Source organism: Panthera pardus, unplaced genomic scaffold (assembly GCF_024362965.1).
Source record: "Panthera pardus isolate Hobbes unplaced genomic scaffold, ASM2436296v1 HiC_scaffold_11, whole genome shotgun sequence".
NCBI lineage: Eukaryota > Metazoa > Chordata > Mammalia > Carnivora > Felidae > Panthera > Panthera pardus.
In genome coordinates this window covers 30856032-30883146 of record NW_026526666.1, presented here as the reverse complement: position 1 = coordinate 30883146, position 27115 = coordinate 30856032, and the positions used below count along the sequence as shown (strand labels likewise).

The 27115-nt window shown below is 42.2% G+C and overlaps 1 long non-coding RNA gene and 1 pseudogene across 1 annotated transcript; both read right to left on the bottom strand.

Moving 5' to 3' along the window:
- Nucleotides 1-1740: 1740 nt before the first annotated feature.
- LOC128776047 (small nucleolar RNA U3) lies at nt 1741-1975 on the bottom strand (annotated as a pseudogene).
- Nucleotides 1976-3841: 1866 nt separating this feature from the next.
- Nucleotides 3842-17470, bottom strand: LOC109246255 (uncharacterized). The gene is made up of 3 exons (XR_008418705.1): nt 17248-17470; nt 5019-5091; nt 3842-3923 (listed from the first exon to the last, which is right to left on the bottom strand). It is a non-coding gene; the product is annotated as an uncharacterized LOC109246255 (long non-coding RNA).
- Nucleotides 17471-27115: the final 9645 nt, after the last annotated feature.

Sequence of the window (27115 nt, the reverse complement as noted above, 5' to 3'; positions counted from 1 at the left end):
CACTGTTGGTGGGAATGCAAATTGGTGCAGCCGCTCTGGAAAGCAGTGTGGAGGTTCCTCAGAAAATTAAAAATAGACCTACCCTATGACCCAGCAATAGCACTGCTAGGAATTTATCCAAGGGATACAGGAGTACTGATGCATAGGGGCACTTGTACCCCAATGTTTATAGCAGCACTCTCAACAATAGCCAAATTATGGAAAAAGCCTAAATGTCCATCAACTGATGAATGGATAAAGAAATTGTGGTTTATATACACAATGGAATACTACGTGGCAATGAGAAAGAATGAAATATGGCCTTTTGTAGCAACGTGGATGGAACTGGAGAGTGTGATGCTAAGTGAAATAAGCCATACAGAAAAAGACAGATACCATATGGTTTCATTCTTATGTGGATCCTGAGAAACTTAACAGAAACCCATGGGGGAGGGGAAGGAAAAAAAAAAGAGGTTAGAGTGGAAGGGAGCCAAAGCATAAGAGACTGTTAAAAACTGAGAACAAACTGAGGGTTGATGGGGGGTGGGAGGGAGGGGAGGGTGGGTGATGGGTATTGAGGAGGGCACCTTTTGGGATGAGCACTGGGTGTTGTATGGAAACCAATTTGACAATAAATTTCATATATTTAAAAAAAAAAAAAGTTAACGGCCATCGGAAAAAAATCAAATACATGGTGTAATAGAGAGTGATTTGGGAAGCTAATTTGGATCGAGGGTCAGTTAAGCCTCTCAGAGGAGGTGACAATTGCACTGAGACCTAAGCTAGACCTTCTCAACCTACAATTTGCATATGAATCACGTGGTGATCCTGTATAAGGGCTGATTATGATTTAGTAGGTGAGGGGTTGTGTGCCAGCTTCTGCATTTCTTACAAGGTCCCGTGTGATCCCTATGGTGCTTGTTCGTGGAGCACTTGTGGGAAAGAAAGGCCAGTGAGAAGAATCTAAAGAGAACTCCAGAGAGAGAAAACAGCAATTGAATAGATGCTGAGGTGAGAAGCAGGTTGATGTTTGGGTTCGAGAAATACCATTTTGTAGAGAGAGGCTAGGAGTGGTGAGTAAGAGATGAGGAATATGCAGCAAGTTCAAAGAAGTGGGCCAAATCACACAGAACCTTCAAGGCCAGAAGGTTTCCTTTTATTTCAGGGTAGTGGAAGACATTGGAAGATGTCAAGGGGACAAAGAGGACGGTCAGATTGAAGCTCTTGAAGATCAACCTGAAAACTATGGGAAAAATGAATTTTAGGGGAGCAAGAGTAGGAGGAGAAGAGAGTTTAGGAAACCAGAGTGGCACTCCTTATGTGAGATGTCGGCGGCTCGGACCCAGATGGCAGCAGGGGAGAGCGAGAGCAGCGGAAGGCTTGGATGGTGAGCTGGTAGCAGAACCAGCAGGACAAGTGCATGGATGAGATATAGAGGAGGTAGGAAAGAGACATTAAGGATGTCAACTGGATTTACGTTTTGATCAGAAAATAGCAGGTGACACCGTGTCCTGAGATGTAAAACCAAAGCAAAAACCAAAAGTAAATAAGTAAGTAAATAAATAAATAAAACAAAAAACAAAAACAAAAAACTTAACTTTTTTGGTAAGTGGAAAGGGAATATCATCCAGAGTGACTCTTACTTCTAAAGCCTCTGTTTGTATGTGTGCTGGTGCAAATTTCATTTAGAATCTGACATTAGAATCAAGGTAGGAAGGCAAATGCATCTGAGAATTCCTTGATTAATTAATTGATTAGAAAGCCATTCAGGGGGCTCTCTCTCACAAATCCACCCTCCCTCTCCCGGTCACAAAGAAAGAGAAGAAAGATAGATCATCAGTGACAAATGGCCTTGCCTTTGCAGAAGCAAACTTAGGGCCAGTTTCACTCCAGGAGACAACACTGCCTCTCTCCCTCATGGTTTCCAGTACTCTACATGTTCATAGAAACTTGTCTAGTAACGAACTATAAAAATGATGCCTGAAAGTATAGTCTTGCGTCTGCAAGTTTAGAATCGTTCGGTAATGTATCATTACAAAAAAGAGAGAGAAGCAGTGCTACCCTGATGAGTGATGGAAGTTGTCTGGCAAACAGTGTTTTACATTAGAATGTAAGTTAAGTAGACTTTTTTGCCCGAGCCTGGAATTTTCCAATGGAAGTTGATTTCTTAGAATGGGGATGGATGGAAAGTTAGGGTATTTCTAAAGACCCACCAGTAAAATAGCAGTGTTTTACCCTCAGAGATTTCTCCCTGTTGGATTCCCATGAATAATTTCCATCACTGGAAAGAGTTTAAGAAAAAGTTACCTTTTCTTTTTCCAGTTGAGCCTCTTTTGACACATTTTTCTGGTACCGTTAATATGCTCATATTTCCTGTTGGAAGACTGGTTAAGATCTGAATGATTATTCAAATCCTTTTTTTTCTTTCCTTTCAAAGTTATTTTTCCTTGAAGAAGTTTCTTTGTCACTGTCAAGGTTAAGTGAAGTCACTCCTGAAGGAAAAAGCAGAAGGAATTTGGAATGCTTTTCCATAAACCCCAGTGACCTATCTCAAGAATCCCCAGTAGATCTCAGGGTTTTTAGGATAAATCATTTTGGGAAAATGTTTTCTTCCTTTGCTGTTAGGTTGACGAGGCAAAAGAAATAATACTGTTTGTGTCGACCTTTGTTCTAGAACAATTTCTCAAAGCAGGTTATAGGATCCCTGGGAATTTCTACCTGAATGATACAAAGTTGCATTTTCACCACCCAAAACCGCACATAGCAGATACTCAGTAGATGTTAATTGAATTACATTGAATTCTAAGAATCTGCTAGAAATCTTAGATCAGTTCCTTTCATCTTACAGATAGTGAGCAGGAAGCCAAGGAGGACAAGTTGAGAGTCTGGCCCCTGGGCAAAAGGACACATGTGGGTTAGGAATCTCACCATTTCCTTTGAAATTGAAGATGCCAGTTTCTTAAGGACACTTTATAGATCAAGGCCCTGAATCCATAAACATCCCCCTGCAATTATCTTGCTAATTCTTTCTACAGGCAAACTTCTAAGTTTTTTCTTTACTGCTGTGGTAGGATAAGCAAAGATCCTCCCCACCCCCCGCTCCATCTGGGGAGAGATGTGGGGATCAACAAATTCTATCATAGGAAGTAAACAAACATTCTCAACTTACAGGGACCTTTGTAATGACATGGATCCAGGAAGGAAACAAAAATGACTTTACCACAATAATGCCAAAGTTTTCATCATAGGGCTAGGTGAAAAACACACTAATGGCTGAAAAGTACTTTGCCTCTGTGTTACTGGCCTGCATTCTCTTTGGCAGATGAGTAATACTGACTGCGGGGTGGGGGAGGGGGGGGTGGACATCTGTCCTTAGGTAATTCAGGAGGAAACTGGCCTCTGCTGGCCACCCTCACGGCCTGAGAGGGAAAGGCACTGAACGTGCACACTGTGTTCCACTACAGGACCAGCCCACGTTCCTCCTACTTGAGAGCAAGCAGCAGGCTGGGCAGAGGAAATCTTCCATTAACATCCAGCTGAAGTCCAAGGCATTAATTTTTGCACTTAAGAAGAGACAGCGACAACTTAGGACGGCTTCCTCTTGTGAGGAATGGGGCAGCTTTCTGTGGCTAAGGGATGGGGATGCTACCTAGGAAACTTAGAGACAGGATGTGAGGAGGGTGACAGAGGCCTGGGGAGAGAGAAGTAGAGGGCAACTGGAACATCCATTCGGTGTAGCTCCTGAAAGCTCGATGTGATTGATCCCTTGTCCTGTCTGCTCACCTCCACCTTTCCCCACAAGGTCACAGGGAGCAGGTTACTAAGATGGGATATCACTATCTGTGCTACTAGGAGTGATTTTGCAATGCTTACCTAACTTTTGGGGTTACTCCTTCGTCGGTGTTCAGGGGTGTTTAGGCTCAGGAAATTAGGTGTGGTTGTATCTAGGAAACACAACAAACTTCCTGGTCACTTGGTGGGCCTGGGTAGATATGGGTCTAGGAGGGACACAGGCCAGACTCTTTCCCATCACTAAGATAAAGAGGAATTTACAGGCCAGCAGATGACCTCCCCCCTCCCGAGTTGTGTGAGACAAGATACCTACTTTGCCTTGACCTCCCCCTTCGAATGCTAGCCAAGTCCATGCACACGACAGCAGGACAGGAGAGGGGTTCCTGGAACACCTGGTTCATGTGACCTTTAATTGTTATTGCAGGTGGTGGGCACATTCTGGCACTGAGCAATCCTTCCACAAATGCTAATTAAATGCCTAGAGATGGCAGAATCCAAGCTTAGTTCTGGGGAAATTAATTCTTTTTGGTCTCTGACCTTAAAGATCTCATAATCGATTGAGGAAGATAACCATGATGGGATCATTTGTTTCAACTCAATTGGATTGAAGAGGAGACTATGAAATAAGTCCAGTTAGTTCACCCAAGAGATGAGAAGCACCTGAGCAGGTGCAGCAGCAAAAAGGATGAACTAGAGAGGGAAGCTGAGTCTGAGAGACATTCTGAAGGAATTCCAAATGGCTGCGTTAGGCAGCTGGACACAGTGGGAAAGGGGGCAGAGGGTGGAGGGAAGAAGCTTGTGGGCTCCTGTTACATAATTCTGACCTCGTGTACTTAGAGAAACTAAAGTTGAAATTTGAACGTCAATATTGTCCAAGTCAAAGGAAGAACTGAGAAACTCCTCTGACCAGCTTCTGTCATTTATCGCCCCACATGATTCAACTTGACTGAATTGACAGGCGAAGTGTTTTAAATTTGGGGCTTTCGGTGTGAGTTCCAGGGCAACCCCAGCTCAGAATTCCCTTTCGAGGGGTGTCAGAGCTGCTCCTGCCTGTCAGTCCCTAGACTGTCATGACCAAAGACTCGGCACCTCTGGGATAGGGCAGCTTCAGTTGTGGCATCAGGGACTTGGTATTTATTCTGTGTCATGAACGAGGCTGTTGTTTTGCCCTTTTGGACAAGTGTGTGTGTGTGTTGGAGACTCTGTAGATTCTGGCAGTTCTAGAAAGGGTGGGGCGGAGGACTCACCTCAGGGAAGGGAAGGAAACAAAGAACATGGACAGAGTAACTTGTCCAACACTAACAGCAGATAAGTGTTTTCCTCCTGCAAAAATGAAACAAATGTCAAGATGAGGAAGACACACGTTCAGTAGGACAGTGAAGTATGGGCTCCAGAATCGGATTGGATTAATCCCCCTAACCCTGGGGCCCTGGGCTGGTTTACCCAAGCTGTCTCAACTCTTAGCTAAAAACCTGGCACATAGTAAGTGCTTAGTAAATATTAGCTTCTACTATTCTAAGTCATTTGGAGCAGGAAAGGGAAATCAGAACTATTTTTCTAAACCTGAACAGGAAGCTAAGAAAAAGTAGCTCTCAAAACAGCACTAGAATATAACTCCAAAAGCACACGCAACAAAAGAAAAAATAGATAAAGTGGATGTCACCAAAATTGAAAGTTTTGTGCTTCATAAATCTTTTTTTTTTTTCAACGTTTATTTATTTTTGGGACAGAGAGAGACAGAGCATGAACGGGGGAGGGGCAGAGAGAGAGGGAGACACAGAATCGGAAGCAGGCTCCAGGCTCTGAGCCATCAGCCCAGAGCTCGACGCGGGGCTTGAACTCACGGACCGCGAGATCGTGACCTGGGCTGAAGTCGGACGCCTAAGCGACTGAGCCACCCAGGCGCCCCAAAAGCTTTGTGCTTCAAAGGACATCATAAACAAAGTAAAATGACACCCCCCACACACCATGGGAGATAAGTTTTGCAAACTGTATATATCATAAGAGACATATCTAAAATATGTAAAGAACCCCTACGATTCAATAATAAAAATCACACAACTTAATTTTCCAAAACGGGCAGCAGACCTGAATGGACATTTCTTTAAAGAGGACATGCCCGTGGCACATGAGCACATGGAAATGCTTGGCATCTTTACCAATCAGAGAAATGCAAACCACGAGTACAAGGAGACACTGCTTCACTTACCCTATGGCTGTCACGAAAATGACAAGTACCAAGTGTTGGCAAGGGAGTAGAGAAATGGAAACACCACCCACTGCTTGTAGAAATGTAAAATGGTATGGCCCCCTTGGAAAACAGTCTGGCAGTTTCTGACAAGGTTAAACATAGAGTTACCATATGGCCTGTGTGAGTAGAGCAATTCTTCTTCTGAGCATATACCCAGGAAAAATGAAAATTGTGTGCACACAAAAACTTGCACATGGACATTCATAGCTGTATTATACATCACAGCCAAAAAGCCCAAACAACCTAAATGTCCATCAACTGGTGAGTGGGTAAAGAAAATGTGGTCTATCTATACAGTGAAGTATCACTTGGCAATAAAATGAAATGAGGGCGCCTGGGTGGCTCAGTTGGTTAAGCGTCCAACTTCAGCTCAGGTCATGATCTCATAGTTCGTGAGTTTGAGCCCTGAAGCGGGCTCTCTGCTGTCAGAGTAGAGCCTGCTTTGGATCCTCTGTCCCCTTCTCCCCTCTCTCTCTCTGCCCCTGCTCACTTGCACTCTCTCTCTCAAAAATAAAAAAAATATTAAAATAAAAATAACTGAAGCACTGGTATACACTGTAACGTGCATGAGCCTTGAGAACGTTATGCTTAGTGAAGGAAGCCAAACACAAAAAGACCATATTTTGTATAATTCTATTTATGTGAAATCTCCAGAATAGGCAAAATCTGTAGAGACAGAAAGTAGATTAGTGGTTGCCAGGGGCTCGGGGTGTTTGAGGAGGAATGAAGGGTGAACGAGAATGGATATGGAGTTTCTCTTGAGGAGATGAAAATGTTCTAAAATCGATGGTTGTGATGGTTGCATAACTCTGTGAATATACCAAAATCCATCGATTTATACACTAAATGGGTGAATTGTATGATGTGAATTATATCTTAATAAAACTAAAGAAAAAAAAAGAACAGTACTAGAAGGAGATATTAGTATGTTAAGAATGTTCCTTGTCAGGGGCGCCTGGCTGGCACAGTGGGTGCAGCATGTGACTCTTGATCTCTGGGTCGTGAGTTCAAGCCCCACGTTGGTGTGGAGTCTACTTAAAATAAAAATTTTAACATATACAAAAAAGAATATTCCTTGTTCTATTATACCAGAGAGTCTGTGTGTAGATGACTATCAAATGAAAAATGTCTAGCGGCTATGCAGAAGATTTCCATTCATGGTCCTGAATGTCCCACATTTTCATTAATGACCCAGAAAAGACCACCTGTGCTGAATATCTTGACCTTGTTCCTCCAGATCCAGTCTCCACCGTCCACCCGGCTCTCTGTGGAGGCTGATTTGTGTGAACTAGGCCAGTGGGCTCCTGTGGCTTATGGTTGATCCTGCAGGAGATCGAATGGAAAGGAGGGGAAGGAGGAATTTGGGGATGTTAACCAAAACACCACCGATGCATATGTGGCATAAAGCAGGATCCGAGGACACCTAGACTAAGAACAACGGGGTGGTTCCAACAAGAGAATGTTTAATACAAAGTCCAGGTGAAGATGTGGTTTAATAAAAGTTCAGGTGAAGTTTTCATTATTGCCAACTCACTGTGAATCAAGAGTTCAGAAATGCACACCCCCTAAATAAAATTCTAACATTCTGAAGCCCCAGATAAGGGAATGTTTGCATTCTCTTCCCTTCTGGTCAGAGCACGCTTGGAAGTACTGTGTTCAGCTCTAGGTGACGTGTGAAGAAACTGCTGCAGAGTTTAAAGCATCCATTGTTTTTGTTGTTGTTGTTGTTGTTTTAATTGTCTCAAGTTTATTTATTGAGGAGGAATGAAGGGTGAACAAGAATGAATATGGAGTTTCTTTTGAGAGTTTGAGTTTCTTTTGAGTTTCTTTGAGAGAGAGAGAGAGAATCCCAATCAGACTCTGCACTGTCAGTGTGGACTCACGAACTACGAGATCTTAACCAGAGCTGAAATCAAGAGTCGGGCACCTAACTGACTGAGCCACCCAGGTGCCCCAAATTTTAATGCATCCATTTTATTTTCAGCCCATCTCTTGGGTAGCAGACATGAGCAAATGGGTGCTATGAAATTAGATGATTCGATAGGTAGACATGGGGCTGTTTCTAAAATCAGCTGTCCCAATTTTTTTTAAGTCTATTTTTTTTTTTATTTTGAGAGAGAGAGAGAGCACAAGTGGGGGAGGAACAGAGAGAGAGGGAGACATAAAGAATCCCAAGCAGGCTCTGCTCTATCAGCACAGAGCCCGATGCTGGGCTCAAACCCACAAGCTATGAGATCATGACCTGAGCTGAAAGCAAGAGTTGAACACTTAACTGACTGAGCCACCCACATGCCCCATACATCTAATTTTTAAGAAATTGTTTTTGAACGAAACTCTCACTTCCATTAAATTCTTTCTCAGAAAGAAATTCTAGAATTTTTATACAAATAGACTTAATAATTCACCCTGCAAACCTTAAACAAACCCAGACCTATGTACACATATTAGCCTCAAACCTAGCACATATGGAAGAACTGTCTAATCAATAAAGTTGATCAGAAATATTTTCTCATAAGCTTAGTTTCAAATGTATGGTGACATTCAAATAATGTTAGAATGTTCTTGCTGGAAGTACCTTTGATATCATGTAGTCCAAACCTCTACTGTTGTAGGTAGGGGGATTGAGGCCCAGAGATGTTAAATGGCTTGTTCTCATCTGAGTTCTCCTGATCTCTTTAAATTTTTATTTTTAACATTTATTTATTTTTGAGAGACAGAGCATGAGCAGGGGAGGGGCAGAGAGAGAGGGAGACACAGAATCTGAAGCAGGCTCCAGGCTCTGAGCTGTCAACACAGAGCCTGACATGGGGCTCAAACCCACGAATCATGAGATCATGACCTGAGTTGAAGTCGGAGGCTTGACCGACGGAGCCACCCAGGCATCGCTGAGTTCTCCTGATTTTAACCCAGAATCTACAAACTGTGTTACATTGCCTTCCTGATGAAATCCTGCTACTACTAAAAGTTTATGAGCTTGGACCAACTTGCAGTGGACTTGTCTTATATTCTCAATGTTTATTTGGTATCTACTTGGAACTTAAAAATATATAGTACTTATAATGTTTTATTGAGAGCTTTTCAAAAAAAGTTTTCCTGATTTTTCATCTTATCTATTCATTACACCAATATTTATTGAGAATCGATTATGTTAGGTCATGTCTAAAGGTAAGCACAACAAACAGAAGAAAAAAGTCTTTGCCTTCACAGAATTTATCTCGTAGTTTTTATTTTTTATATTTGGAGTGGACTTCAAGTCAGTTGAAAGAATTCTTGCATTACTTCCTGTGAAAGCCAGCCTCCAATAATCCTTGCCTCCTGGTATTCACACCATGTATAATGCCCTCCTGTGGTATCCTATGCTGAATGTGTGCTAGGACGCCGTGGAAGTGACAGTGTGTGACTTTGGGTTTCAGTCATAAAAAACATTGCAGCCTCTGTCTTTGCCTCTCTCGGCTCACTTGCACAGGGGAAAGGACCCCAAACAGTTCCCCAAACAGTTCTGTGGAGAGGCCGCGTGTGGGGAGGAATGAGACCTCCTGTCAACAGCGAACACTTACTTCTCAGCCATGTGAGTGATTCTTGGAAGGTCACTTGGAAGTGGGTCTTTGGCTGTGTCTTGGAAGCAGACCTTTAGCCTCTGAGAAGTCTTCAGGTGGCTCCTGCCCTGGCTGGTATCTTAACTGCAACTTCACAGCAGGCTTTGACTCAAAACTTCCAGCTCTGCTGGAATTTATGACCCACAGAAATTGTGGGAAATACGAATGTTTATTGTTCTTTTACCCCACTAAGTATTGGGCTAATTTGTTATGCAGCAGTAGATAACCAATACACTCCTGAGTTTTAGGAAGGCTTCCTACAAAAGAAGGATCTGGAAAACACGTGCATATTATGAAGTGAGAAGGAAGCATTATTTTCCCGCATTTCTGGGTTGAGAGAACCAACTTCTAGTGGGAAACACACATACAAACACAGGCCATTTCAAATCCATGGTTTTTGATAGAATGTTCAATGCGTCTGATGCCGTCAGAAATTGGGGTTTCAAAATGTGATTAGGCAGCATATAAAGGAGGTCCATGTTTACGACATGGGAGAAAGGAAGATCTTCTCGACTACAATAAAGAAGCCTACAGAAATTAATTTAGTGTACTGAAACCCAGCAGTGGGCATAGCAACACAAAAATATTGCAAAAAGTGCAACAGCTCAGCAAGATTATTTGCTAATAATTTATTTTCATCAAGAAAAGAGAAACATATCCTTGGTAACGTGCCAATTCTCAACAAGCTAATCCATGGCAAGTCTTTCTCTGGGAAAAGAGATAATTAAATCGCTCTGAAGTCTCTGCTCCCTAACTACAGTAGTCATTAAGGCTGCTCACAAATATTCTCATTCTCTTTCCTTCCTGACATATGGTGGGTTGTACTTTCTCACCCACTCGAAGGTATGTGCCTTGCTTTGGCCAGTGAAATGTGAGTGGAAGCTTTGAAAGTCAGGATGCTTCACCATCTTATCTTTTCCTTGTCATGACAACCAGCACTGTTCCTGCTAGTGGCTGCTTTGTCAACCTGGGGCCTGGAGTGAGGATGACAGTGTTGTGGCATAGAGCCCCGGCTGACCATGCTAGAAAGCAGGGTGAATCAGAAACAGATCTTCAGGGTGCCTGCTGGCTCAGTCTGTAGAGCATGTGACTCTTGATCTCAGGGTCATGAGTTCAAGCCCCATGGTGGGAGTCTACTTAAAAACTAAAGGAAAAAAAAAAAAGAAATCTTCATATTTAGGTCACTGAAATTTTAGGGTTACTTGTAACCACAGCATAATCTAGACTATGCCCGCTGAAATGCTAATAAGTAAGCGAAGCTCACGTTCATTATTCTTGTATCGTCAGGTGCTGGCTCAGCAGCTCTTCACTGGTTAAGGAGAGCCACTAAGAGTATGAGTCTTGCTGGGAGTCAGGTGCCTTCGATCCTGTGTCTCAGTATATTTTCACAATAAGCCAGGTATTAATAACCCCATTTTACCTGTAAGGAGCCTGAGAAGTGACATGGCTTGCCACAGCTCCCTGGCAAGCAGCAGAGCTGGGACAAGAAGCCGGGTTTTCTGAAGCTAAAACCTAAACAGAATCACTGAAGTGTACTGGGGCCTCCTATTACTGATTATGAACTAAAGTAATTTTAGCCTACATGATAACTCAGCTGTGACCTCTTCCTGCGTTAGTCACTTTTGCCTCCTCCTTCTTGTCTCTGCTTTTCTATTTTCTACATAAATCCTCATCATGCTCCCCCAGTTTGAGGTCATTGTCCCCCTCCCCCTTAGTGGTGAGGAAATAAATACTCGGCATGCAGCCCCCCAAAGGTATACCAAACATTTTATGCATATTGCAATTTTACTTTGTCCATATAGGAACTCTGTGGCAAAAGTATTATTGACTTTATTTTAAAAACAGGAAACTGAAGCACAGGCAAGTTATGTAAATCATCTAAGGTCTTAGTTAGTAATCATTGGTGGGTGGAGTTCAAGCCTGTGTCCACCTGACTCCAAACCTCTTGCTGTTTCCAGTGTCTGTTCCCACAATGATATTCCCTGCATCTAAATCCTTATGGGGGAAAGATAAAAACAAAGTTGGATTAAGACACGCTTCAGCCTCTTTGGGCTTTTCTCTCAAGAATTAGGCCTTTGGTCGCCCAGAGTCTACAAAGATCCAGAGATCCAATCATCATGAGAAAACAGGACCCTCCGATCTCCTCGGAGAAAAGTTCAGGAACAAGAGCAGATGGAAATGGGCATTTCTCAAAATTTTTTAATGTTTATTTATTCTTGAGAGAGGCACACACAGTGCAAGTGGGGGAGGGGCAGAGAGAGAGGGAGACACAGAATCCGAAGCAGGCTCCAGGCTCTGAGCTGTCAGCACAGAGCCCGATGTGGGGCTTGAACTCATGAACCAAGAGACCATGACATGAGCCAAAGTCGGACGCTTATCTGACTAAGCCAACCAGGCACCCCTGGAAATGGTCATTTAATTTCCATTCTTTGATTTGCATGTAGAAAGTGCCCAGTGTCTATTTATTTATAAACTTGAATTCTCTAGGGGCTTCTCAACGCCTGTGGTAGACAAACACAGCCTCCATAGCTTCTAGCTTCAAGGCAGGCATGGGTACTTGGCTGGTCCTCCAGATGGGCATTTTTGGCCTCTGCATTTTCCTTTTTAACCTTTTTAATAACACTTCTTTGGACTGCCACGGACTAGGTAACCAACTTCTTGGCCTTTGGCTCCAGCTCTCCTCCTGTTTCACTGCTTCAAAAATTAATTGTTCCGGTCCCTCTGGGGAATGAAAAGACATAGGTTCCTGGTATTCGAGGCTAAGTATGTGAGGAGTTATTTACCCCCACATCTTTTTTTTTAATGTTTATTTATTTTTGAAAGAGCATGTACTTGCACAGGGGAGGGGCAAAGAGAGAGGGTGACAGAAGATCTGAAGCGGGCTCTGTGCTACAAGCACAGAGCCTGATGCAGGGCTTGAACTCATGAACTGTGAGATCATGACCTAAGCTGAAGTTAGACGCTTAACCGACTGAGCTGGTCTTAACTTGTCCATGCTATGAAAGGTTCTCCTTTCCCTGCCTTAGCTGTAGCAAGGGGAGATGCCAGAGGCTGGACTGGAATATCTCATGGTTGACCTTCTAGTTCTAAGGTCCATATAAACTAGATCAGTTGTTTTTTTTTTTTTAACATTTATTTATTTTTGAGACAGAGACAGAGCATGAACGGGGGAGGGTCAGAGAGAGAGGGAGACACAGAATCCAAAACAGGCTCCAGGGTCTGAGCTGTCAGCACAGAGCCCGACGCGGGGCTCGAACTCATGGACCGCGAGATCATGACCTGAGCCAAAGTCGGCCGCTCAACCGACTGAGCCACCCAGGCGCCCCAAACTAGATCAGTTTTAAGTTGAAGCCACATATGCGTTGGTTTAACAATCACACTAGTCACTCATTGAGTCAGTGTTTACTGAGGACCTTACTCAGTGCCTGGTTCTCCTCTAGAGGCTGGTGACGACCAGTGAGTGAGACAGACAAGGTGCCTGGGAAGAAAGAGACAATAAACAAGTAGACAAGTGAACCTGGTAATTTCAGATTGTGACCATTGCTGTGAATGAAATAAACAAGGTAATGTGATCGGGTATATGAAGGGATAAAGTTTGTTACTTTATTTATTTATTTATTTATTTATTAAGTTTGTTACTTTAGATAGATGGCTATGAAAAGTTCTCTGATAAAGGACCTTCTGAGCTAAGATGTAAATGATTAGGAGCCGGACTGGGAAAGAATATTTCAAGTAGAGGGAGTAGAAATTTTAAGGCTCTCAGACTGGAGTAAGTTTGGGATGTTTAAGAAATAGAGTAAAGCTGGGATGATTACCATTCATTGAGTGGTTACTATGGCCCAGGCACTGTGCTATGCATTTCCATAGTATCTCATTTTAATTCATCATAATACCCCACAAGGTAGCTTTTATCTCCAGTCTAGGTGAATCCTTAGTTCTGTTGGCACCAGGGGTTTCCTCACCTCCATGATGGCACCCTAGAGAAGTGGATCTCAACTGGGGCTATTTGAAAATTCAAGACTGGGCTCTTGAATTTAGCTAGCATTTAGTAGGCGGTAACCGGGGAGGAAGACACCTGTTTCAATAAGTAAGACGTCTCACACAACAAAGAATTGTCCCTCTTTACACCTGATTCTCAAATATACCAACAGATCAAGGCAATTTCTTAACTGGGAAAAGCACTAGAAACATCTTTTGTTCTAATATTTGGTCTTTGACCTTGGTTTCTCACACAGAACTCCCAAATTCCATGGGATTTCTTAGGTGATAGGAGTGTCTTTTGTTCTAATGAGGTGACTCTTGGTGGGTTCCTGGATAGCTTTAGGATGGGGGCTGATCACACATGACTAGGAGCTTGGAACTTTCAGCTACATTCCTTGTCTTCTGGTAAAGGAAGAGGGCCTAGAGATTGAGGTAATGATTGATCATGCCTATGTGATGATGCCTCCATAAAAATTCCAGAAGTACAAGGTTTGGGGAGCTTCCAGGTGAACCCATGGAGGTGCCATGTAGAGTGGTGTGCCATGAGAAGACACTGAAACTCCACACCCCTTCCCACATACATTACCCTGTGTATCTCTTCAACTGTCTATTCACTGATATGCTTTATCATGTCCTTAATTATATAATAAACTAGTAAACATAAGTAAGTGTTTCTCTGAGTTCTGTGAGCTGTTCTGGAAAATGATCTAATCCAAGGAGGGGTTCCTGGTGCACCTCTGATTTGCTGTCAACTCAGACTGAAGTACAGGTAACCTGGGGACCTACAGCTTGTGACTGGCATCTCAGGGTGGCGGGGGGTGGGGTGGGTGTTGTGGACTGAGCCCTTAACCTGTGAGGTCTGTGCTAACTTCAGTCAGTGTCAGAATTGCAGGATAACCAGGTGTCCTTTGGAGAACTGATTGGTGTCAGAGAAGTGTTTAGGAATTCAGTCACCAACTAAATGAAGGGAAGATCATACTTATTTTATTTGGAACTTTATCAAGAAATGTTCACCATTGCAGAAAATCACACTACCTGCTGCAGTGCTGGTCGTGGCATTTGAGTCACCAGAATGACACAACTGTATCAGCCTGCATTTGTAACTGTCATGTGCAAATATGTAACACAGGAGATCTGATGCTTCTTGCAATTAAATTAAAATTAAACCTTTCTAAGACTTAAAATCCAACTTTTTTGTTAGCAGAGAGGCATAAAATGCATTCTTATTTCTTAACTTATTCATTATAAGTCAACTGACTACTTCAGTGGGTATTCTAATGTAATGTGTCCCAAGCAAAGGCTTCTAATACATGTCATTTTAAATTACTTTATTTCTTCCATATATTATAATAAAGAATTAGTGCTGAAAATCCACTGTCCCTGAAAGTTCTCCAGTCCCAGGTAAACCAGGACTGTTGGTCACCCTAGGTAGTGTTATTTTTTTTTCCCTGAAATTATGTGTGGGTAGGTTCTATTATCTAAGGATTTAATTCCATGATGGCAAAGGAAGTGTTACAAAATATCTGTTGTAAGAAAGGAGTATTAGGTCTGGCGGGGTGGAGAACCATGCCCTAGAGAAAGCCCTGAGTCATGGAGGAGTTTAAGGACAGGATCTGTTTCCACAGGCTGTCCAGAATGGGGAACACCCAGGGCTGAGTCCAGCCCTTCCTGTGTAGATAAGAGTTGCACCCCCACAGTGGGGCTAGTGTGTTGGGGTGGGGTGGTAAATCCCAGGGCATTTGGCAGCTCTATTCCTTGCACGGCAGCCTCCAGCATGCATGTCTAAATTAATGCACACAATTAGAATTTTTATTTTTGGAAAATCGTAGAGCAGAAGTTTGTTTTTTCCGGCCCTCGTACCTCTTTTTGACACTCCTGTTCTTGTGCTGTCTGTGTCCTCATGTTGAAAACTGTCCCCAGACAGCAGCACCGTGGGCTCTGGCCTCAGACAAACTTTGATTTAGATCTCCTCTCTGACCCGATCACTCTGTGTTTCAGCTTCCTCCACTGTAAAATGAGGATGATGGTAATATATCTGCTGCATCGAGTTAATGTTAGGAATAAATAGGAGGACTAATGTCATTCATTCTTAGCATGACACATAGTAAATGTCTAATAAGTTCTATTTATTATTATCCCTTGGGCTACCTACCTCTGCCCTTCCCAGTAGCAACCTGTGAGCCAATTTACTTATTTCTCATTCTTGCACCTCATCTCCCACCTGTGTCACTGATTGCACACAGTTAGTTGGAGAGCATTCCACTTAAGGAAGCGATTCATATTAAGGTGAAGGTTGCCTGCATTTTAAAGCTTATTTACCACCACTGGAGGATTGTGTGTGAGCTATTTTTAGAAATGAGAGAGAAGTAGTAACAGATTTTCTAGTGCTCCCTGTTATGGGCTGAATTGTGTCCTCCCCAAATTCATATGTTGAAGCCCCAACCTTAGTACCTCTGAATGGGACTGTTATGTGTAGGTAGGGTCTTTGAAGTGGTAATTTGGGTTAAATGAGGTCACTGGGATGGCCCTTAATCCCATGTGACTGGTGTCCTTATAAGAAGGGGGAGTTAGGACACAGACGTGCACAGAGAGAAGACCATGTGAAGACACAGAGAGAAGACTTTTAGCCATCTACAAGCCAAGGAGAGAAGCCTCAAACGAAATCAGTGCTGCTGACACCTTGATCTTAGACTTCTAGCCTCTAGAACTTAAGGGAATAAATTTCTATCTTTAAGCCAACCCAGTCCATGGTAGACAGCCCTAGCAGACGGTCACACCCCCTTCCTCCTGTCACAGATTAAAGTTCCTTGTTCCAAATCCCAGATAAATTCCTTGAATTCCCTGTTCTCTTTTCTTTCATCCTTATGGCAAACCCTGGAGATTCAGTCTGTGGTCACAATGGGGAGGAAAGGAATTAATATTTTTGAGTTCTACACATGCCAGGTATTTAATCATGATAACTTGCAAGTCACAGATTAGGAAACTGAGGGTCAGAGAGGGTGCACGTCTTTACTAAAGTAATCATTCATTCATTCATTCATTCATTCAACAGGTATTCATGGAACATATATATACCCCTACCTATATACCAGGCAATATGAAAGAGGCTGGAGATACATCAGTGAATCAAATTGACTTACTCCTTGTTCTCAAAGGGCTAATAGGTTAGTGGGGAAACAGATTTTAAACCAATAATCACATGGGGGGGCTGGCTGGCTCAGTTGGTAGAGCATTGATCTCAGGGTTATGAGTTCGAGCCCTCAGGTATGAGTTGGAGATAGAGTTTACTTAAAAAGATAATCACACAAATAACTATGTCATTATAAATGTGACAACTTACAAAGGAGCACAACACAGTAGGAGAGCCAGATCAGTTTAATTCCATTTAATAAAAATTTACTGAGCATCTATCATATGCCAGATGTTGTGCTAAGTGCTTGGGGAGTATCAGTGAAAATGACAGATATGGGTTCTATCCTCTTAGAACTTCCACGTCTAGTGGGAAAAGAAGACATTAAACCAGCCTTACAAATGAGAGAGAGAGAGAGAGATGTTATGAGAGATGACTTCAAGGTTACCTGGGGGCATAGCGAAAGCATGTCATTCAGTATAAGAAATCAAGGTGGGCTTCTGGAGGAATTGCTATACTTACTGGAACGAAGAATCAGGTAGCAGTTAGCCAAGCAGAGGCATGCAAAACTTTTTCCAGTCGGACTATCTCCAGTTCAGATAGTACTTTTCTCCCCATAGACTTTCTCAGAAGGCATCTTTTCTCTGCCTGATCATACACAAGTTGTTCAGATAGAACATTGGGCAGTAACCAAGAGCTATTTACACAGTCTTGTCTAGAAAGGGACATTCACCTGTGGGAGTAACTACGAACTTCCCATCTCAGTGGGTAACTTTAGGACACTTCCTTTCCTCTACTATTCCTTCTGTGGCAGACACTGGTGGTTGGCTTACTGAAAGCCTTTTTCCTGTTGCCCTCTGCTATACAAGCCAGAAAATGAATATATTTATTTACCCAGACTCCCTTGCTGGAATGTTTGGTTATGTGGGCCAGTTCTAGCCAATAAGCAGAAATTACTGGGTAAGCTTTTGGGAAGAACTTTTTAATTCCTTTTTCTTTTCTTTTCTTTCTTTCTTTCTTTCTTTCTTTCTTTCTTTCTTTCCTTCTTTCTTTTTAAAGATTTTATGTTTAAGTAATCTTTACTTTTAAGTAATCTCCCCAACATGGGCTCAAATTTACAACCCCAAGATCAAGAGTCACATGATCTAGTCAGGTGCCCTAAGGGAAGACATTTTTTTTAATGTTTATTTTTGAGAGAGAGAGAGAGAGAGAGAGAGAGAGAGAGAGAGAGAGAATGAGTGGGGGAGGGGCTGAGAGAGACAGAGACACAGAATCTGAAGCAGATTCCAGGCTCTGAGCTGCCAGCACAGAGCCGGATGTGGGGCTCAAACCCAGGCACGCTCAGGAACCCCGTAAGATCAGATCCTGAGCCAAGTCAGAGGCTTAACTGACTGAGCCACCCAGGCACCCCAGGAAAGAACTTTTTTAAAGGGACAGGTTCACCTGAACTAGAAGTGCAATAGCCACCTTGTGATCCGAGCAGGAAAGACACTTGCTAAGGATGTTGAATTGTAAAGAAAGGCCCTATTTATGCCCTGACTTCACTGTTTGAGAGGCTACTGAATCTTCCCTTCTTTAGTGTTTTAGGTGGTTTTCCCCCTGTTGTTCTTATTTGCTACATAAACACATCCCTAACTGATTTACCCACTGCCCTTTCTCCCTGGTAACAAAAAATAGGGGCTTGGACATTTCTACCTTAGCTTTGAAGGCTTGTAGATATTTTCTGCATTCTGCTTCATGTCAGGATATGCCTGGTTGGGAAGTTCTAGGTACTGCCAGAAATTCAAGCTGATCACATGGTGTTTAGACACCTGGATTCTGGATGGCAGAGCCAGCTGCCTTCTGAAATTCACTGATTTTAAACACCTGGCCACTTGTATTCGGGTGTTTCGTGTTAAAACAGGTAAAAAGTATTTAGGGAGTGGCTCCTCTCCAAAGTCTGAACACAATAAAAATGATGCACATTAACTGTGCAAAAAGTTATAGCTGAAGGAAAAATAGAAAGGGAAAAATTGAAGAGAGAGGAAAAAAAAGGCAAGAGTATAAAGACTAGTTTGGGGTAGTAGATCAGATTATCTTCCCTTTTGTGAGATCTAGATGAGTGGAAATATATTCTCCCAAAGAAAGTCTTTCCTTGGGGTAGAAAATTCCTCCGGACACCTCCCTTCCTCCAAATGCTACATCTTTTAGTTATAGGGAAGTATTTACAGAACAGATTTTCTAAAGCAATCACACTGCTCTGCACTATAATTTCAAAAGCATTTTTCTTAATGAAAAAGCCCCCTGCCCTTTTGTTTATAAGAATCTTTCCCCCTTGGAACACAGCCTCAGAGTTGTAAATCAAAACTACATGTTTACCTTATCGTGGTTGACTTTCTCTGATTCAGAAGTTTTGATCTTTGTGAAGTTGGTCTTCAAAGAACCAGACTAGCCACCTGGACTCAGGGGTGTATTCTGTGTGTTGTTGGTCTCACCAGTTGAACTGGGGAGACTGCAATGAACTGTGTTTATTGACTTGACTAGCTGGTTGCCTTGTGGGCAGAGGGAAAGGAGAGTAGCAGAAAATCTGGAAATAAGACCATCCACCTCTCCTACTGAGGTTTGAGAGACCCATTTGCCCCATTTTTCCTTTCAGGTACCTGACAGGGGCTAGTGCTTTGGGCTAAGTCAGCAAAGAACGCTGCAAGGTGGAAAGTGGAAAGTCTCCCTTGGTTTCAAGGAGCAGAGAAACATTGAGCCTGCCTAGGAAAGATTTATCACAGTAATAAAACTGGAACCAGAAAGCTGATCAGGGGTCAAGGCAGCATGAGGGACTGGCTTCCCCCTTTGTCTCTCCCATGGTATGTGCCTTCTCCCTCTTGTGATCTCTCTGCCTTTCTTCTAAGATATGCATGCCCTATTTTCCTCTACTTATTAATGGGCCAATTCTTCAATCTAAATGCCAAAAAGAGCTAGTCCAAATGACTGGGGTTAATCACATTGTTCCTTTGGGGTAGAACTCTTTGCCCCAGGCATCCTCATGAGCCATTAGCCAGCTGATGGACAGGCTGCCTCAGGCCAGGTGTCCACCTCTAGTCCACTCAGTGATCACTGATGCACAGACATCAGCCTGATCTGACTTTCCTGATCCAGGGGGCTGCAGACGGGGCAGTTTACACTAGAAGCAGGTGTCAGATAACACAGTTTCTGGGACTTACATTTAGACCAAGACCCAGTGCCGTCATATGCCTGCTTTGCTTGACCAGATTTACACTCAGATTTCCTTTTCTGTAAATAGGGTGTAATAATTTAACCTATTTCACAGCATTGTGGTGAGACTTAAACAGGATAGTGTATATAGGTGAAAGGGCTTTGTAAATTGTTAAATATTATATTCATGGCATTGTTACCAGAAAGAGATAACCTGAAGACATTGTGAGCCATTTTGGCTTCTCAGAAAGGTTAATGGTTCTTGTAGAAAGAGAACAGTTGACAGGAAATAAGGAGTGGGGAGTGCTGGGGGCAGGTGGGCAGAAATCCCCTGCCACTGTGAGTTAAGGGGTGTCCAGGGTTAGCTAGCCACAGTCCTGGTCCTCAGGGTCTCACAAGGCTCTGGGTGCTTGGTATACGTGTGCTTGTGAGCAGGTGTGTGTGTGTGTGTGTGTGTGTGTGTGTGTATCTGTAAAACAAGTGGCAGAGAACAGAGAACCTTCTTCTATATCTTCAGAGCCTCTCTTCCCCTTTACTGAAGTTCCCCCTCTCTTTTAAAAAATATTTTAATTTAATTTAATTTTGAGAAAGAGAGCATGAGCAGGGGAGGGGTAGAGAGGGAGGGGGACAGAGGATCCGAAGCAGGCTCCGTGCTGACAGCAGCGAGCTGATGTGTAGCTCAAACTCACTAACCAAGAGATGGCAACCTGAGCTGAAGTCGGACACTCAACCGGCTGAGCCACCCAGGTGCCCCAAGATATTTTATTTTTAAGTAATCTCTACACCCAATGTGGGGCTCAAGCTCCCAATTCCAAAATCAAGAGTCACACGCTCCACCAACTGAGCTAGCCAGGCCCCCCTCAATGGTTCCCTTTTTGCCATTAACCTCTCCAAATTTCTTTAAAGACCAGCAGACAAGCAAACAGGAAATTAAAATATCAGAGTTGAAAAGAGAGAGGTGACAGTGAATAGGCAGAAGTCACATGATACCGAGTATGAGTTCCCCAGAAGGGCTGGGAGGTTCAGCCCACAGAACTAAACTGTGGGGGAATTCTGGCTCATAACTAAACATCCTGTAGATGCCAGTAAGTATCAAGCCCATTGTATGAAAAGTGGCCCTGACCTTGGGCAGAGCAGCATCTGGGCACCCCTGGAACTCCTTGACTCACTGCTGAGGTAGCTGAATGAGGGTGTGGTACTGATAAGTGCAGTGGCCTTGCTGCTGAACTCACTGGGACCCTCCTTAAAGCACAGGAGAAAAGGTAGGGAGAACAGCCTACTGAGGTCCTTCTCAGCAGGTCTCCTGGATGGGAACCCTGGGCCCTGCTTGAGGAGGCTCAGGTTGCTCACATTCGAATTGTCATGCAAAAATATACTGAAGCGTATAGGAAACATTCAAAATGTATTCATAGAAACAAAACTCTCCAAACACACTGCAAGCTCTAATGTCTTGGTCCAGCAGACTACCTACTGAATTCTGCTGACTGAGATGGGCCTGCGCAGGGCCTCATGGGGCAGGAAGATTAACTGGGGGACCAGGAAAAGTAGAAGCAAAGTTTTGATATGTTCCTTTGAGAAGCGTACAGGAAGGGCAAACAAGGGGAGATAGGGAAGTGAAGAAAGAGATGAATCATTCTCCTCTATATTTGGCTAATTCCCTCATTGGCATTGGCAGATCTGACTGCTGAATCGAAGTCCTGGGGTCCTTGTTTTCTTCTCCCAGGCTTTTCGTTCTCTGTTAATTAGGACATTGGAGAAATTGTCATGATAATTATAGTGTCTAGACTTGGGGAACTATGGGAAGCAGTAAGTGAATATTTAATTGCAGAGTTGAGAAGACACATGTAGACGACAGTATTTTGAAAGTCTCTTCTGAGAACAATGCTACTCTGATCTGTATTTCTTGGGATTGCCCTGACATTGCCGGTTACATAAGAGGACTCTTGGGGGCGCCTGGGTGGCTCAGTGGGTTAAATGTCCGACTTCAGCTCAGGTCATGATTTTGCGGTTCATGAGTTCGAGCCTTGTGTTGACCTCTGTGCTGACAGCTCAGAGCCTGGAGCCTGCTTCAGATTCTGTGTCTCCCTCTTTCTCTGCCCCTCCCCTGCTTGAGCTCTGTCTCTCCCTCTCTCTCAAAAATAAATAAAGATTAAAAAGGGGACTCTTGAATGTTCTGTCTGAGCATTTAGGGTTATCAAAATTTTCATTTTCTCAGGAAGATTCCAAGGATCTGCAGAAAAAGCTGTGCTGTAGTACTCTGACCTTTATCAGTTTTACCCTCCGAGAGTGTCATCATAAGATGTGGTATAGGCAGGTGCTCTCAGTTTGTTGCCCAGACTGGAAGACATTGATTCTCTTGGAGAGAGAGGTCAAGTGATTAGGATGGAAAACTCCCACCTTGCCAGGTTTGATCTCATATTTTCCCTTCCACGAATTCAATGACTCTTCAGCCTATTGGTGGAAGAATGGAGCAGAATGCTTTCCTTCGCAACATACAGTAAATCCATCCTTATTGGTATCTAGTTAATTAGAAATCTCTGTTATTCAACATTTCCCCACTTGGAGAGGACAAAAAGATTGGTGTTCATAATGATACCTGGAAGGTTCCAACTGCCTTTCGTTTTTCCCGTTTGGAAATATCACTACTGTTTCTGCCGATTATACATGTAAAATTGGCTTACTGTAAAGATTCAATGTTGAAAAATGGGAAAGCGAAAAATCCTTTTGTAAATGTCTCATCCCATGATTAGCCCTCAAGGTAAATAAAGTCTGTAAAACTAGTATAGATCCTTTGGAAGTTTTCATGTATATAAATATACACACGTACATAGAATATATTTTTGCAAATGAGTATTTATCATACTATACATAGTGTTGTGTATCCTAGCTTTCCACTTTATAGGTCATAAACATCTATATCAAACATATAGAACTACTTCAGTCTTTTTAATGGTTGTACCATATTTAGTAATATAGACTCATTATAATTGATTACTGTGTATCTATTAGTGAATACTTAGATTGCTTCCTTTTCTTTGCTATTAAAACTACTTCTGCAATGACATTTTAGCAGTTCTCTGACTATTTTTTAAAGCTAGACTGTATTATTAAAAAAGATTAACTGTATTATTCCTTTTAAAAAATTAACTTAATTGAAATACTGTTTAAACAAATAAACTGAACTCATTAAAAGTGTATAGTTCCATGAGTTCTGACAAAAGTACACACCCATGTAACTGATACCACACTTAAGGTCTACAGTTCCCTCACCTCGACAATTTCCTCGTGCTCATTAACAGTCACCCCCTCCTGGCCCCAAGTAACTGTTGTTTTCTTTTCTATCACTATAGATTAGTTTACATTTTCTATAATTTCACATAACTGGAATTATATAGTATGTGCTTTTTTGAGTCTGGCTTCTTCTACTTGACATGATGTTTTTGAAATTTGTCCACATAATCGACTGCGTCAGTAGTTCCTTTCTTTGTATTGCCAAGTACTATTCCATTGTATGGGTATGCCACACTGTATCCATTCAATTGCTGATGAAAATGTGGACTGTTTCCAATTTGTAGCTATTATGAATAAAGTTGCTATGAAAATCCAGTGCAGAAGTCATTATGTAGACATATGTTTTTGTTTCCATTGCATATGAACTTTATAAGAAACTGCCAAACTGTTTTCCAAAGGAGTTGTTTACATTCCTACCAGCATTGTGGCAAAGTTCCAGCTACTCTGTATTTTTTCAATATTTGACTTAGTCTTTCTAATTAGAGCCATTGTATTGGATGCACAATAGCACATCATCTTCATCACTTTAATTTGTATTTTCCTGGTGACAAATAGTGTTGAGCATCTTTTCATAAGCTTTTGGCCATTTGTATATCTTTATGAGGCACCTGTTGGAATATGTTGCCCATTTGCAAAAATTAGGTTATTTTCTTATTGCTTATTACTTCTTATTTATTCTAGATACAACTCCTTTTCAGATGTGGGCATTGCAAGTATTTTTTTCCCAATCGGTGTCTTGCCTTTTTCTTTTCTAATGGTGTTTTCCAAAGAGCAAAATATTTAAATTTTAATAAAGTCCATGATTTATTCTTTTGCAACATCAAAGAGGGAGAGAGAGAGAGAGAGAGAGAGAGAGATTAAATAGTGGTTAGAGTAGTTTTTGCCCTGAGTGCATACAATATTTCAATTCCTTGGAAATTGTCAACTGTGTGTTAATTAGAATATTGGATTAATCAAAACACCCCTTTTTCTTATTACCTTGGATAACAGAATTTGCTATCTATATGTACCCTCATGCAGTGACTCTGAAATTTATATGTCATCTTAAGCTTCTTTCCCCTTTTAAAGTAACTTAATTGGGCAATGTAGAGAAAAAGGAATACATCAGATCTCTGCTGATCATTTATACCAGAATACTTTTTCCCTAAATGAGTAATCTGTAAAAGTCTACCAAGAGTAATAATAAAAGCAAATATCGAGTGCTTACTATGTGTCAGGCACTGTGCTAAATGGATTCTTTCACTTAATCCTTACAATAATGACTCTACGAATTGGTTGCCATTGTTATTTCTGCTTTATGGATGAAGAAACTTTTCAAGTTTACTGAACTGAAAGCAGAGCTAGGATCAAACCCCAGCTATAAAAGTGCCTATATGCTTCAACTGCCAGCCACACTTTACTCATTCTGTGAGTTTTCTTTGGTACATTAAAAGATATGTATTATATGTCAATCATACAGTTAACTTAGCAATGTAACTAAATTGTTGCACCCTAAGATTATTTACCATCCAATCTGTACTCTGATTTCCCAACGTACCTCCCCATATTTCTCAACACCAATATTTAACCCATATTAAATAGCATGTTTTATACCATTAATAGACCTATAATAACCAGCTATTATATCTCAACCATATATTTTTGTTTTCAAATAGCTTTTATATGGCTGTCTTATCATCCTTAAATAGGCATTTGTTGGGTTTGAGGGTGGATCTTTTTGAGATTTTTGAATATTTAATTTCAGCCTCACAATACATTTTTTCAATGTAGACACTTCATTTTTAAAACGCACACTTGCAGGGGTGCCTGGGTGGCTCAGATCGTTGAGGTCCAACTTCTTTCAGCTCAGGTCATGATCTCGTGGTTCGTGGGTTCAAGCCCCGTGTTGGGCTCTGTGCTGACAGCTCAGAGCCTGGAGCCTGCTTCAGATTCTGTGTCTCCCTGTGTCTCTGCCCCTCCCCTACTCACGCTCTGTCTCTCTTTCTCTCAAAAGTAGATAAACATTAACAAAACTGAACTCACACTTGACAATATTCTTAAGTAAAAAATTAGAAAATTCTAGTAACGAACCTTCTCACTCTCTGGCAAGGTACAGCTCAAAAGACATGAATCTGGAAGGCTAGAGAGAAGTTGCTAAGGGAGATGAAGGTTGTCCCTCATAAATAAGAAAAGCTGCTGAGTCACAACTATCCTTCTTCATCTCCAGAAAAATTAATGAGAATTAGTGGAGGCATGCAGAGGTGAGATCTCCGTGCATCACAGAGCTGGCATCTAGGAAGGGGTGCTACGTTTTCAACATGGTATCGCACATTCGCACACTAGCACCATGATTTTTGGTGATTGAATGTGGCTTTGTTATTAGATTCTGTAGTTATATCCTCCACAGTTATTCTGATGGTTGTCCTGGGGGGAAATGTCTGAGTAAGGTTACAGAGGACAATTGTAGGACATGTGGTAGGACCTCTTCCTTGTTACTCTGAGCTTTAGAAATTAAGTAAAGTTAAGTGTACTGTGAACATTTTTTTTTCTCTTCTTCAGTTTCCTGAAGCAAAAAACAATAAAGAAATTAAACGGTATGGGGGAAAGATGCCTTTGCCTTGCTTGTATTAATTACTGAACTCAACGTCATAAAATTATGACCTTTGTTCCCTTAATGATTTGTATCAGTGGAAATATTTAGGTCGTAAAACAACTTTTGGGAGAATGGTGTCCTATGTACATAGGACATTGCTGCCTTCTGTAAGAGCATCATCAAGTTCTAGGGCCAGACACTTATTTTGTCAAACAAGTGGAGCCGAACATGCCATCTGCGTTCTACCTCTCCCAGGCAGGTTTGGAGTAAGGGAAGGAGAGAAGGAAGAAGGGTGAATCCCCAGAGTTCCTAATTTTGTCCACCGATCCCAGCCAGGGCAAATAGATCCCTGGGGAAAAAAATGAGACAGACCCCTTCTCAGCTATAGCCCTCTTATCCTCCTACTCCATCCTGCCCTTCTCTCCAGACCTCTTTTTAGAGTTCCTGAAAGGATGTGGTTGGAGGGGAGGAAATTGTAGAGAAGCAAGTGGAAAACAGCTCTTCAAGACTCAGCATGAGGTGTGTGTCAGAAAGCTCCTTGGGTTAACCTTGCTCATTTTCTAGTCTTATTGGTTCCACTTGTTAGTTAAGTGACCTTGGAGAAGTACCCCCTTGACCTCATCTGAAAAGTCAAACATTTGGATTAGAGCTAGATGGTCTTCAAATGCCTTTTAAGACTTGACTGCTAGGACTCTCTTCTGTAATTCTTTGGTACTGTTTACACTTGCTTCATCCAAGACAAGGCGAAACAGCATGTGCTTTTTGTAGGGGTCTGTGTAAAAAGATCCAGGCACCTGCCTTTAGAAAAAAAAACAGTTTATTTTTGAGGGAGAGAGAGCTCACAGGGGAGGGGCAGAGAGAGAGGGAGACAGAGAATCTGAAGCGGGCTCCACGCTGACAGCAGAGAGCCCAAATGCGGGGCTTGAACCCACAAACTGTGAGATCATGACCTGAGCTGAAGGTGGACATTCAGCTGTCCGTACCTCCCAGGTGTGCCCAGTCACCTTCTTTTTAAAACGTCTCATTTTCTGGGACACTTGGGTAGCTCGGTTGGTTACATGATGGACTTCGGCTCAGGTCACAATCATGTGGTTTGCATATTCGAGCCCCATATTGGGCTCTGTGCTGTCCACACAGACACTGCTTCAGATCCTCTGTCCCTCTCTCTCTCTCTCTGCCCCTTCCCTCCTTGTACTCTCTCTCTCTCTCTCAAAAATAAATAAACATTAAAAAAATAAAAAAATAAACAACTCATTTTCCTATACTCATGTGTTTCTTTGAAAACAAGTATGAGGACTGATTGGTTAGAATAATGTGCTTCCAGAAGTATCTGG